The 13,639-nt window shown below is 48.3% G+C and overlaps 1 pseudogene; it reads left to right on the top strand.

The window, feature by feature from the left end:
• Positions 1–6,866: 6,866 nt before the first annotated feature.
• LOC114040712 overlaps positions 6,867–13,639 on the top strand; it is a 33,938-nt pseudogene continuing 27,165 nt past the window's right edge.

Raw genomic sequence — 13,639 nt, 5'->3', positions numbered from 1 at the left:
GGAAGGCACTCGTGAAATTTCAGGCTCTTCAAATTGCTCTTCCTAGAACAAGACCCTTGGAATTGCTCCCAGTTCTGAGCATTTTCTCTGGCTGTCCCCCCTTTCTGGAATACTCTCCCTCCTCATCCTGCCTCCTGGCTTCCTTTAAGTCTCAGCTAAAATCCCACCTCCTACAGGAAGCCTTCCCCAAGCCCTCTTAATTCTAGAGCCCTCCCTCTGCTGATCATTTCCAGTTAGCCTGTGTCAACTGGACGGGAACCAGCCTCTAACCTTTGGGTGCTGGAGTCAGACAAACAGAGCAGGCTAGAGACAGGAGAGTCAGAACCCAAACAGAGGTTTAATTAATTTCAGAGTGAGGAAAATGGTGCATGCATATGGAAGCCTCCCCACCCAGAAGGAGGGCTTAAGGCTGCTAAGGCTGGGGCCACTTATATACGTGAAAGGGGTTGACTACAATATAATAATTCTAGATATTGAGATAGTTTCCATGGTTGGCATTTCTTGGGTTCCGTGGGAACAGTCATTGTCTTGGCAGTAGTGGCCACCCTGCCAGGTACAGAACCAGAGCTCTGGGACAGGAACAGGAGTACAGTACCTGTCAGTGATTGTGAACATGTGACGGACGGTCCCGGGAAACAGGGGGAACACCTTGGTGTTCCTCGGGGAGCATCTGGTGCTGGTCCAAGCAATACACTTTGCCAGAGGGTGACATCATCCTGAGTGCAAAGGATTATGGGTATGCCAAGGTCAGGGCACAGCCTGCCTGTTAGGCCTTAGTTCTGAAAAACAGGGTATCTCTGATATTTTGACACCTGTCTATAGCTTGTTTGTACATCTCATTTCAGAATTGCTCACTTCAGTCAAGGCTCAGCTCAGCTGCCATCTTGTTTTCAAGAAGCCTTTCTTTATCCCCCTCAAAATGTCAGTGCTTTCTCGTTGAATTATCTTGTACTTACTTCTCCATCTATGTGTGGATCCCTCACAAGACTGTAAGCTGCCTAAGGGGCACTTAATCTTTGTATCCCTAACTCTGTGCCTTGCATGTCATAAGAGCTTAATAAATGTGTGTCGGATTGAATCGACTCAACTGGACTTGTGGGGCGATTTTAGTGTGTGAGTGGTAAACGTTTGATGTATTGGGAGCTACAGAACAGGGTTCTGAGGGGGAGTGTCATGGATATGGCGGTCATGAGCACTGGTGACAACCCTCCTTTGCCTCCATCCTGCTACAAGGGCACTAGACCGGCTGGCCTCCCAGCTCCCACCAGGGCAAGATCAATGATTCTATGATCCCAGGAGTCTTTGGACCTGCCTTCAGTAGGCTCAGCCTTGGCACAGCCCTGCCCCTTGGTGTCCAGCCAGCATCCTTGAGATCTTGCAGCCTGTCCGGGGAATGCTGTCATGCTGCCTCTGAACGCCCACAATCCTGCATTTGAGCATCCTTTCATCCATTGAGTCACTGGTTCATTCAATAAACATTAAGTGCTTACTTATGTTCAATACTCCGTGGCAGGGGCTGCCCCTGCTTGAAGGAGCTCACCACTAAATACGGGTCAAATTAGGAGAAGAGGATTCTTCGGTGCCAAAATAGCAAATGAGAGACAGACAAAGACAGAGATGGAGAGACAGAGGCAGAGAGATAGAGGTTGGGAAGGAGAGGGAAAAAGAGAGCGAGGGAGGGAAGAAGAAGGAAGAGCAACAGAGACAGAGACACAAAGAGAGACGGGAGACAGAGACAGGGAGACAGAGGTTGGGAAGGAGAGGGAAAGAGGGAGGGAGGGAGTAGAGAGGAAGGAGGGAGAGCAACAGAGATAAAGAGACACAAAGAGGCAGAGAGAGGGCGAGGAGAGACAGAGACAGAGAGTGCACTTCTGGTTGGGTGATCAAGACAAACTTGATGGAGGAGGCAGGTGAATCTCACTCTGAAGACTGTCTAGGACGCCCTCATGAGATGGGGGAGAAGGCAAGTTGATGGAGCGGACTCGAGTTAGAATCCTGGCTCCGCCGAGTCATTTCCCTTCTCAGTTTCTTCATCTGCAAAATGTGGTCTGATTTCCAACGTCCTCTCCAGCTCCACATCCAGTGACCCGATGCAGGATATTTGGGGGAGAGCAGATAGCATGAAAAACCTGGAGCTAAGGGAGTAAGTCAGAGGAGAAAATCAAGAGAGTTAGTCGAAATATCAGTTCCTGCTAGTGATTTGTCAGGTGGATTTTTTGACTTGAGAGGTGAAAGAGAGAAGGTAATTCCCAGAGCCAGGGAGATCAGACGGTCTCCTTCTATAGGAGAGCTGGGAGGGACCTCAATGTCTTTCTGATCTAAGCCCCACATTTTACCTCTGTGCCCAAAGTCGCAGAGGTCGTTACCATCAGAGGGCGGAGGTGAAGCCAGGTCTCGACCCCAGGACCAGCGCCATTTTTACTCTACCTCCCTGAATCTTCTCCTGGAGTAACAAGGGACAGAGGGGGCTGCTACCGCACGCCTGGGCACACATTCTTGCTGATATCAATGACCAAGAGCCCCCCTCCACCTTGGAAGAGCTCCCAGCCCACAGACCCGTGATTAAGGGGGTTATTTGACCCCTTATAGAGTCTCGACTCTCAGCCAAGACGGATGGGGACAATACTGCCCAGTGTAGTTAAGCTGCTGACCTCCAGGCAGTTCACCTAAAAGTCAATCTCTGGGGGATGCCTGAAGGCTTTGATATCAGCAGGGCTGTTGGAAACCTCTTAGGAATTTGTGTTCTCATGGGCCTTGAGGAATACCTAGCGTGGGTTGTGATAAGGTCGAGAGGTTCAAACAAATCAGGGCTGGATCAGTGCCAGCAGGTTAATGAGCTTCAGACTGCAGCACTGGAGAGGGCAGAGGGCCCTGGAGGGCATCCACTTCTCCTGCCCCATTGAGGGGCTCCATGCCTCTGGAGCAGAGCAGCTATCAACTAGCTAAGAGTTCTCTCTATGGCTTACCCAACAGGTGGCTGTCCAATCTGGCTGGAAGACAAGAATGAGTCTAATCCCTCATCCAGATGGCAATCTTTTTTAAGCATTTGAGGCCATTGTCTTTAGACTCAGTCTTCTTTTTCTCCGGGTTAAAATCTATAGCTCCTTCTACCATTTCAGCAGGGCAGTCGATAGAGCGACGGACCTGAGTTAGGAAGATCTGTGTTCAAATCCTGCCTCAGACACTTACTAGCTATGTGATCTTGGGCAAGTTATTTTACCTCGGCCTCAATTTCCTCCTTTCTAAAACGGGGATGATAATAATAGCATCTAACTCCCAGGTTTGTTTTAAGGATCAAACGAGATAACATATTTGAAGCATTTTGTAAATTTTGTCTGTATAAATGCTTCTTATTATCTATAGTGGGCATCGAGCATGGGGATGTCATTGTATGGCTCAAAGGGAGGCAGTTAGATAACACGAGCCTCTTCTCCCTCCACCTTTCTCTAAGGGAGACTATTTCCTGCTAAGAGGAGAAGCAGGAGGTTGGGGCCAGAAGCTTGGCCTCTCTGCCCTTCTCAGAGAGAGAGAAGAGAGAGAGAGGCTACCAAGCTAGAATTACATCTATCTGCTCCCTTAAATATTATTAGTCTAGGGCAGGGGTGGGGATGTGATTTTCCGGCTCAAGCTAAACTTTTGATCACTGGTCATTAATTGGGGAAAAAAGAAGACCCAGGCTTTACATCCAAGGCTTGACTCCCTTTCTACCAAAAAGTCAATATCAAAGAAACCCATTTGTCCAAGTCAATAGTAAAACAGAAACCAGAGAAATTATACACAGGAGAATGCAGACCAGCCAATTCAGAGTGAAGGAGCTTTCCCATTGGTATTGAAGTAACTCAGCTCAACCAAGAAGGAGTCCCAGACCTCACTCGAGGGGAATTCTCTCATGTAACAAGATGAGGCTAGGGGCAGGATGGAGACTGCCCACTCGTCTCATGCCAGCTTCTCCCCAGAGTCTCGTTCCCCCTTCAAAGACCTGAAGTAGGATCGGCATCTTGCATCTTCTCTCTCCAAGCTGGAAGCTACAGGTCCCGAAGTGACCTCAGAGCCTGAGAAGACTTGAAAGAAACCCAAAGCAAACCCAGAGACTTGAGATGTGAGAGCTTGAAGAGAGCGAATCCTTTGCAGCCCCCACCCCCAGGCAGGAGCCAGGCATTGATCTCTGCCAGTGAGGAGTGAATGCTATACCAACGGGCTTTTGTCAAATGGAATGAGATGAGCTCTAAAGGTCCTTCCAGCTCGGCATCTATGACCACTTCAACCAGCATTCTTTACACGCCTACTCTGCGCAAGGCCCTGAGCTCACGGTCTCCTAGGGACTGCTGGCTCCCACAGCACATTCCCTCTAGTCCTCTGGCCTTGTCCAACATTGATTATAATGGAGACACTCATCCATTTATCCAACCAGCATTTGCTAAGCATCTGTGATTTGATGATTCAGGCCTTCCAGGAACTTTCACCTTCCTGGAGCAACCCTCAGCCAAGACCTCCAGGGGCTTTCAGCGATGGCCGCGAGGACTGAGCGGTCCCCAGTCAAAGCCATTCTGCCCATCCTCCTCTGACCCCAGTGAGCATCTGGGACGTGGATTGAGTGCAGCTTTGGGAACCGAGATCAGGGAACTCACAGAGGTGCATACACTGTGAGGCTAACTCCATTTAGCTAAGTCTGTTATCACTGAAAAGTCCCCAAGCTGCGTGTGCCAGGTTCCCTGACCAGCTAGCTGCCCCAGAAGGGTGACTTCTTCTGTTTGCTTGTTCTCTCTGGGGTAAAGAACCCCCTGGCCCAGAGCCCAATAATTGGGCTAAGTAAACACCCTTGTCTAATCTACAGCCTGGTTTGTGGCTTGGACAGGAGCAGTCTCTGTTCTCCTGAGTATCAGAAGGATGCCAGTCACGAAGCAAGGATCAAACAATGGGGCCTGAACCCACAACCTGCTAAGACCTCGGCAACCTTTTACATAGTGTATCTTCCAGGTCCTCGTTTTCTCTGCCCAGGGCTCCATTTGCCCTGCTTGGGGAACTCCACTGGGGTTGTGGTAGGCATCCCCAACCCCAAGGCTGTCAGACCAAACGGCCAGCTTCTTCACCTCTGGGCCTGTAAAATGGACCCCCTGGGGAGAAAGCACTTTGTGAATAATCTTAAAACTTTAGAAGAGGGAAGTTCCTCCATCACTCCTCCAACTTGCCCATAGACATCAGGGAATGTCTTTTTTCTCTAATTCTTTCTTGTCCTTGTGGTTTCGGGGTTTAGCAGAGACTGGGCTAAGCAATGGGCTAGACTAGGAGTGGGGAACCCGTGGCCTCGAGGCCACACATGGCTCTCTAGGTTTTCAAGTGTAGCCCTTTGACTGAATCCAAACTTCACAGAACAAATCCTCTTAATAAAAGGATTTGTTCTGTGAAACTTGGACTTGGTCAAAAGGCTGCACCCAAAGACCTAGAGGGCCACATGTGGCCTTGAGGCCGCAGGTTCCCCACCTTGGGCTGGACAATGACCAGGACTGAGCAAGAGGACAAGGGTTCAGGCGGCCAAAGAAAGGACGGAAAGCTCATTTTCCCCAGATTCCTAATTCCACGTGTTTACCATAGTCTGTGCCAACCCCTTCATCATTCAGGCTGATAATCACAATAAATAAATAGATTTATATAAAACCTGAATCCTAGGTTTAAGCCATAAATCCTAGGTTGATTTTTGGTGACTGAGACTAGGAGGCTGGGGGACTGCTGCCATTGTGGATCTCGTAACAATGGCCACCCCAGGGTTGCCCTTTCTGGTTCTGGTTGGACGAAATGGAAGCTTTGGTGCCTGCTTCTGGACGTGTGGTGACCCAGTGTTAAAACGATGCGGTGTTTTAGCAGGACATGCAAACACTGAATGGTGCCTTGGCCCTTTCCTGCCCTGTGACAAGGGCTGGGGTGCAGGAGGCTGTGGTAGTTAAAGGAAAAGTCAACTTCTGACTAGCGCTCTCTTCTTTTCAATCCGTGACATGTAACTGGAAGACTTTCAGGGAGAGCTGGAGAGGGGATTGCCTCTGTCTACCCCAGCATCATGGTGCCTACCCATGCCAGGGGGACTCAACTAGACAAGCTGGCATCTGCACCCTTGGCTGCTGTTCTGGGCTTTTGTCTTTGTTTGTTCTTTCCCAATCTTAGGTGATGGAGCATCTGTCCCGCGATGGCCGTGTCCGGACTTGGGTTCAAGAAATCCCAACATCCTGGGTTCCATTGAGTCAGAGCTGAATGGAGGCAGGGGACAAGTCCCCAGCAACCAGCTGCCACGTGAATAAAGCTGCCATGATGGAAACTCCAAGTGTGCTCCATAGCATGGCACTTGTTTCAACTCTCATAGGCTACTGGATGGATTCAGAAACTTATTAGAGCTGGTCAGGACCTTCGAGGTCACTCTCTCATTTTATAGATTGATGGTACAATGCCCAGAGAGGGAAATTATCATACTGTCGGCTGGTCTCAGCTCCATCTCGATGGCGGGGCACCGCCTGAGTCCTGGTCACCAATTGTTAGTCCCGCTGCACCAAGGTCCCATCTCATTTGGCGCCGTTGCACCCACAAGGATGACCAAGGCACCAGTGGTAACGATTCGGGGTTCAAGAGAAGGACATGGAGCCTCCATCACCAATGGTCTGCTGCCTCCCACAAGGCGTTTTGAGTTGAAGTCAGAGGCGTGAGGCCTGATGAGAGCTGCTGCCACTGACGTGTCAAGCAACTGATACTGCGTTTGGGGGGTTGGGTCTGGGGGCCACATCTTAGAAGAAGAACATTGCCAGGTTGGAGCGTATCTAGAGCACTGGGCTGGTTTGAGTACAGAAAACCGTGTGTATGAGGATCAGTCACAGGCTCTGGGGATGTCGAGCCTGAAAAAGAGAAGACCGAGGGAGGACGTGGGAGCACGGGCTGACCTATGTGGGAGGGGTCAGACTCAGGTCTGCTCGGCTGCCAAGGACAGACCCAAGATGGAAGGAGGCAGATGTGAGCTCGATGTCCTAACCACGAAAGACAGCCATGGTGGAACGAGTGGACGGCCCCAGGAGACAGCGGGAGCCCCTCACCCAGGGTCTTCAAGTGAGAACAGAAAGAACGCCAGATTGGGAGGAAGAAGATCTGGGTTCGGATCCCAGTTCTGACACTGAGGACTTGCATGACCTTTGGCAAATCACTTCTCCTCCCTGGTGCTTTTATTAATATTCTCAGTGCTTAGCACAGGACCCAAGTATATAATAGGTATTTAATAAATGCTCTGTCTAGCTCTCTGTCTATTGGGTAGACTGTCTGGAGGCCACAGATGAGGGCCCCACAGGCTGTCATCTGTATCATTGGAGGAAGTTTCCTCATGAATTAGCCCACAGATTATATTCTGCTATCCCAAATAATTGGGTCGTTCACTTCCTTTCCTTTCCTTCTAAAATCCCCAACTGACCCTGTTTCTTAACTTCTTGCCATTCCTCTGGCAGCAAGACAAAGGCTAGAAAAGTTCTGGGGGGGAGGGGGATTTTGGGGAGCGCACGGGGGGATCCTCCCGCATACACAGTCATCCTCATTCTTCCAGCTTCTCAGTCTGTAGACCAAGCAGCATTCTTCGTTAGCAGGTCTGCCTTTCTTTTGTTCACTCTTTCCCCCATACTGCTCCTTTTTACTCCAGCTAGCCCCCATTTCCTCCTGAATTTTTTCTTCTTTCCCCTGGACTCCACACTTCCCAATACCAAGTACAGAGTAGGCCCAGTAATGCTGTTGAATTGAATTGTTTCCTTTCTCAGAACCCAAAGAGAAACCTCTTTGGTTGGGAAAGGCTGAGTCCTGGTCAGAGCCAGGAGATCTGAGGCTACATCAGGGCTTGGTCACTGCCTGGCCGTGCTATCTTGGAGATGTCCTTTTCCTAAGTCTCTTCCTCTGGAAAATGAGTCTCAGGCTCTAAGTTTGGAAACTGAGTCTCTTCTGAGAGCCTGTCAAGACCGGACACCCAAGCCCCTTGGAAAAAATGGGTGAAGTAAGGCAAGTGGGAAGAATGATGACCAGGAGCTGGCATCCCATGAAGTGCTGCCCTGCCCCTTACACTGGAGAGTTGTCCCCATCCACGGCCAGAGGAGGACATCCCACCACTTTTCTCCTTACATAATTCAACACATGGTTCCGGTTCCCCCACCTCCACTTTCAGTCCTGACTCTGATCAAATCCCAATTAATAATAATTTCCTCATGCCCTGGGTCAGTCATGGGGCTTTCCAGGAAGAACCCAAAGGAAGAAACTGTAGTTTTAAAAAAAAGCAAAAAAAAAAAGCCCAACAACTCTCTTTGGAGAATTCTCTGATTGCTTTTGTTGAGGATAACAGGGAGAGAAAGGAGTATTCCCCAGCAAAGTTTGCATTTCTTATCGAGTCTCCCTAATGGGCCTCCAAGGTGCCCGAGTGCAGTGGTGGGAAGTATATAGAGGAGGCAGCTTTGAGCCAGCTGTTGGAGCTCCATACTGCATCTTGCTTTTCCCAAGGGGTTAGGGTACAGGCAAGAAATACGAGGTGGTTCTTCTTCCTGGGGCTGATGGTCATCTCCAAAGGCTTCATCAGGTGAGCTCTGTCCTCCTGAACTCTCCTAACCAGAGTTGTAACTAGGTTGGGACAGCTGGCCCTTTGCCCCAAGGTACCAAAATTGAGAAGGTGCTGATGGCATTTGCTTTCCTTCCACAGCATAGAAACCCCTGAGTTCAATAGTTAGTGAGCAAGGATAATTAGTTAAAATTGGAAGCTGCTCTCCTCATCTGTAAAATCATGGGCTCCCTAGACGCTGTCTGGGATCCCTTACAATGACCACCTAGGGCCTTAGTTTCCTCATCCATAAAGTGGGTATAAAACCACTCATAGGACCAGTCTCAGAGGGTGCTTGTGAAGTTCATAAGCAAGTTCTAGAAAATGCTTTCTGTGTTATTCACTAATTATTATTCTTGCCTCACTACACTCTTGTTGAGAGGATACGGGGAGAGAATTCACTGGCTTTGGAAAGTGGAGTGGAGTGCAGTGTAAATTCCAGGGTCCTGGATGTCCTGTATGAGATCATCTGAGCAGCCCTCTACCTACTTCTCATCCTTTCTTGACTGTCATCTTTTCCAACCCTAAAGAATCTCCTTGAAGAAAGGGAAGTCCCTAAGGCAGAACCTCTGAGAACAGGGTCTGCTGAAGGATTTCCTGAAGAGACACCCGCAGAATTAGGCAACCAAGTACTTCTCCAGTTTTGTAGCCACTGAAGAAGCTGGAGAACCCTTGGCCAACTACATGGATATGATTGGTCGGAAAGGCCAGGTTCAGAGCCTCACCCCAGCTGTGGTGTTGGGTGCTGAGAGGAGTGGGCACCCAAGGCTGGTGTTAGACTTAGGATGTTAGTGGTCAGAAAGAGTGGGCAACCCGGGACTTGCCCCTGGTGTATAAGGCCCTGAGCCTAAGGCCATGTTTCCCCTAGTAATTTGTTTTCTTTTTATAGTTAAAATAGAGTCTGGTCAGCCAAGTGAATGAACATGTATTAAGCACTTAATACATGTTTATTGAATGAATGAATGCTAGGCACTGTGCCAAGCACTGGGGATACAAAAAAAAAGAGGCAAAAGACAGTCCCTGCCCTGGAGATGCTCATAATGTCATGGGGGACACAGCATGAAAATAAGTTCTCTAGAGGATAAAGTGAAGACTGAGAGAAGGCACAGCCATCATGGAAGACGGTAGAAGAACCCAAAGGCTATAGTTTTCCTGTTGTAGAAGGTGGGATTTTAGCTGAGACTTGAAGGAAACCAGGGAAGTCAGGAGGCAGAGACGGGGAGGGAGAGAATTCCAGGCCTGGAGGAGTCAGTGAACATACCTGGAGATGCAGTGTCTTGTGCAAAAAAGACCAAGATGGCGGGAAGAACCAGAGGTTAATGAGCTATAAGAAGACCGGAAAGGTAGGAGAGCTTGAAAAGCCAAAAAGAGGATTTTATAGAATTGAACCATGTACTCGGCCTTCTCCGTCTTACCCAAATGAGTGGCTGAACCAATGAGATCACCCCCAAGCAGATGTAAGCTCCTTGAGGGCAGGCCTATTGGGAAGATAGAGCATAAATACAAAAGCTTTATAACAGTATGAGATACTGGGAGACAGTCAATGGCTAACTGGCAAGTAAGTGACAGAGCACGGTTGCTCTGAGTTCAAAGAAGAGAGTGATCTCTGTGAGTTGGAGGGACAAGGAAGGCTCATGGAGAGCTGGGCCTTGACGAGCGGGTAGAATTTGGACAGACAGAATAATTAGGAGGGCATCTGGGGAGCACGGAATGGTATAAGCAAAGGGGGTGGGATAGTACAAGACATGTTTGGATAAGGACAATGGGGTTGGCCTAGTGCCATAAAGAAAAAAGGGCTGGTGAACAGTCGCTGTAACTGGCCATTTTTCCTGGTCTGGCAGACTGCATACTTTGGAACCATTGGTATCGGGAACCCCCCACAAGAGTCTGAGGTCCTCTTTGATACCAGATCCTCCAGCCTCTGGGTCCCCTCAGTCTACTGCTCCAGCCTCGCCTGCTGTAAATCCACCAGGGCTCATGGGCTTTCGTCATGATCGTGATTCCTTGAGTGGTAGGGTATTCCCATCTGTTTGAGGGCTGGAGAGATGAACAGTGGTCCTTGCCAATGAGACCAGACCCTTCAGAGTGGTTCTTAGGATCATAGATTTAAAACTGGAAAGGACCTAAGAGGACATCTGGTCCGACTCCATCATTTTTACTGAGAAGACAAGTCCATAGAATGAGATCCCTGAGGACTTCTACGTGTCCAGAATTTCAGCCTTAGAACAGATGTTCATTTCATCATTGAGATGAGACATTCTTCTTTCTCCCACGGTCCTTTCTGCCACTATCCCCGCCTCCAATATGCTTCCTCTGCCCTTCCCCATTGCTTCATGGAGGATGGGGTGGGTACTCCATAGAGCCTGGGGTCTAACTAAGCGACTGACCATCGTCAGTCTTTTGGTGTTTGCACAACCTGTTCGACCCTCTGAAGTCCTTCAGCTTCCAGCCCACCGGCCAGACCATGGCCATCCACTATGGCACCGGCAGCATGACTGGATTTCTCGCCTATGACATTGTCCAGGTGACCATAGAATCCGATCCAAGCCACAGCTAAAAGGCAGGGCTGGCTTCATGAGTAGGAGGGAGGGAAAGAAGGAGAGGAACATTTATTAAGCACCTACTATGTGCCAGGCACTGTGCTAAGTACTTTACAAGTATTATCTCATTTGATCCTCCCAACAACCCTGGGAGGTAGATGCTACTATGATGCTCATTTTACATTTGAAAAAGCTGAGGCAGACAGAGGTTAAGTGCCTAGGGTCACAAAGGTAGTAAGTGTCTGAGTTGGGGTTTGAACTCAGGTCTTCCTGACTCCAGGCACTATCTACTCTTTCACCCAGCTGCCTCAAGGGCACATTGGAAAGGCTTCATTCCTAGCAACATAATTAGCTATTTTTGACTCAGATCAAGAACTCCAAATTAGTATCCCAGAGCAAATCCCACTAAATATGTCCTCATATTAGCCATTTAGGAGTGAAAAGACAGAGACCCTGGGCCATCCAAGAAAGCTTCTGGGTGGGCTGCTTCCAAGGAGAAAACAACTGAGGAAGAGAGCTCCTCATGCAGTATACATTTTGGGGTAGCTAGGGACGCATAGTAGGGAAGAGTACTCGACTTGGAGTTACTAGGTGCTGGGCGAGTTGTTAATCTTCCTCAGTTTCCCAATCTGTAAAATGAGGGTAACAATAGCATCCACCTCACAGAATTATTGTGAGGAGCAAATGAGATAAGTGCTATATAATGCCAGCTGTCATTATTAAATTTTTGTACCTCTGAGTTTTGGTACCCGGGAAAAAGCCCAGGCCACCCTACCCTACTATATGGTTCTGCTCGTTGTTCTAAAAATCTTTCTCTCAGAGTCCTTTGATTTAGAAATTCAAAATTTTAGAAATTTTGAAATTTGAAATTGAAATTTTTGAAATTGAAAATGAATTTTAACAAATTCATTCTTTTGGGGCTAAAAAAAGTCTTTTAAATGCTAATCCAGAGTTATCAGTTATTGTTCCCATAGCAAATCAGTTTCCACATTCCCTCTGCGAGTCAAAGCTGCTTGCCTATTATTTCTGCACTCATCTATTCTATAAACACTTTTCATTCTCTCTTGTACTGAGATTGGAGATATTCTATATTCTAACCAAGCCTTTGGTCTGAGCAGCACTGAGCCTGGGAGTGCCCTGTACTATACCCCTTTCGAGGGGATCCTGGATCTGGCTTACCCCTCCCTTGCCGTCTCTGAAGCTTCCCCAGTCTTTGACAACATGTGGGACCACGATCTGATTTCTTAAGATGTCTTTGCTTTCTACCTGAGCTCGTAAGTAAGGGCAGGAAACGCCCTCCACTGGCAGAACGCTGAACTGTCCGCCATTATGAATGGAATAGAGAGTGTGGATGGAGGGATTGCGGGGCCTGGATTCAGGAAGAACTGGTTTCTAATCCTAACTCTGACACTTTACTAACTGACTATGCCACAAGTCACTTAACCTCTTTGAGACTCAAAGACCTCTCTAAGACCTTCCTGCTAAGTTTGAAACAGATTCATGACCTGTGTTAGTTAAGGAAACTCCCACACTCACAAAATCATAGCCACCTGATGCATGACCGCCATGTTTGGCATCCCACTAGAGGACATCAAGTTACTCGACACTAGCCAAAGCTTGAAAGCATCATGAAAGAACTTCAATCCGCTTTAAGAGATTCCCAGCAGTGAGGAGTCTTAACCTCAGTTTCCTCATTTGTATAATGACAGGGTTAGACTGGATGACCTCTAAGACTCCTTACAGGTCAGAATTTATAATCCTATGACCTTACGAACGTCAGACCAAGAAAATCCCTTAGAGATAATTCCATCCACCCCACCCCCATTTTATAGGGGTTGAGTCATAGAGAAGGAAAATGACTTATACCAGGCCATACAATGGCAGAGCAGAGCTGGCTATTCAAATCCAAGTTCTTGGCTCTATATCTCACGTTATTGTTTTTGGCCTGGATCATAAGATCATAAGTTTCGAGCTAAAAAAGACCTTGAGGATCACCTAGTCTAGTCCCGTCATTTTATAGACGAGATCCTTGAGGTCTAGAGAGGTTCAGACTCCCAATATTGAAAATCCCTAAGATTCATGAGCTCCCAGGGTGGCTCTTGCCTCTGCTTCACAACTGCCTCCTAAATCAGAGGGTGCCCAGAGGCCATGGCAAGACAAAAGGAGGCAAAGCTATCTCATTCCCAGATCCAAGGTCCCTCCCAGCACTGCGAAATTCAACAAATTCCACAAACATTTATTGAATGCCTACTGTATGCAGAGTACTCAGGTACCGAGGGAGCCTTCAAAATAAAGGAGCCAAAGCAATGCCTTCAAAGAGCTCCCAGTCTAGTGGAGAGACTTGACTCTTCAGCTTTTCTCTCCCTGGGCCTCTCCTCCCTCTTCCAACACACAATCATTAACCCATAGCCCAATGTCTGCAGTTACCTAATGGGCTCACTCTGAGGGCTCCAGGAAGCCCTTAAGGGCCAAAAGTTCTAGGGGCTCAGAAGAGAATTGATTG

Source organism: Vombatus ursinus, unplaced genomic scaffold, assembly GCF_900497805.2.
Source record: "Vombatus ursinus unplaced genomic scaffold, bare-nosed wombat genome assembly UNPS02013931.1, whole genome shotgun sequence".
In the NCBI taxonomy this organism is placed as follows: Eukaryota; Metazoa; Chordata; class Mammalia; order Diprotodontia; family Vombatidae; genus Vombatus; species Vombatus ursinus.
This window is presented reverse-complemented; position numbering and strand designations above follow the sequence as displayed.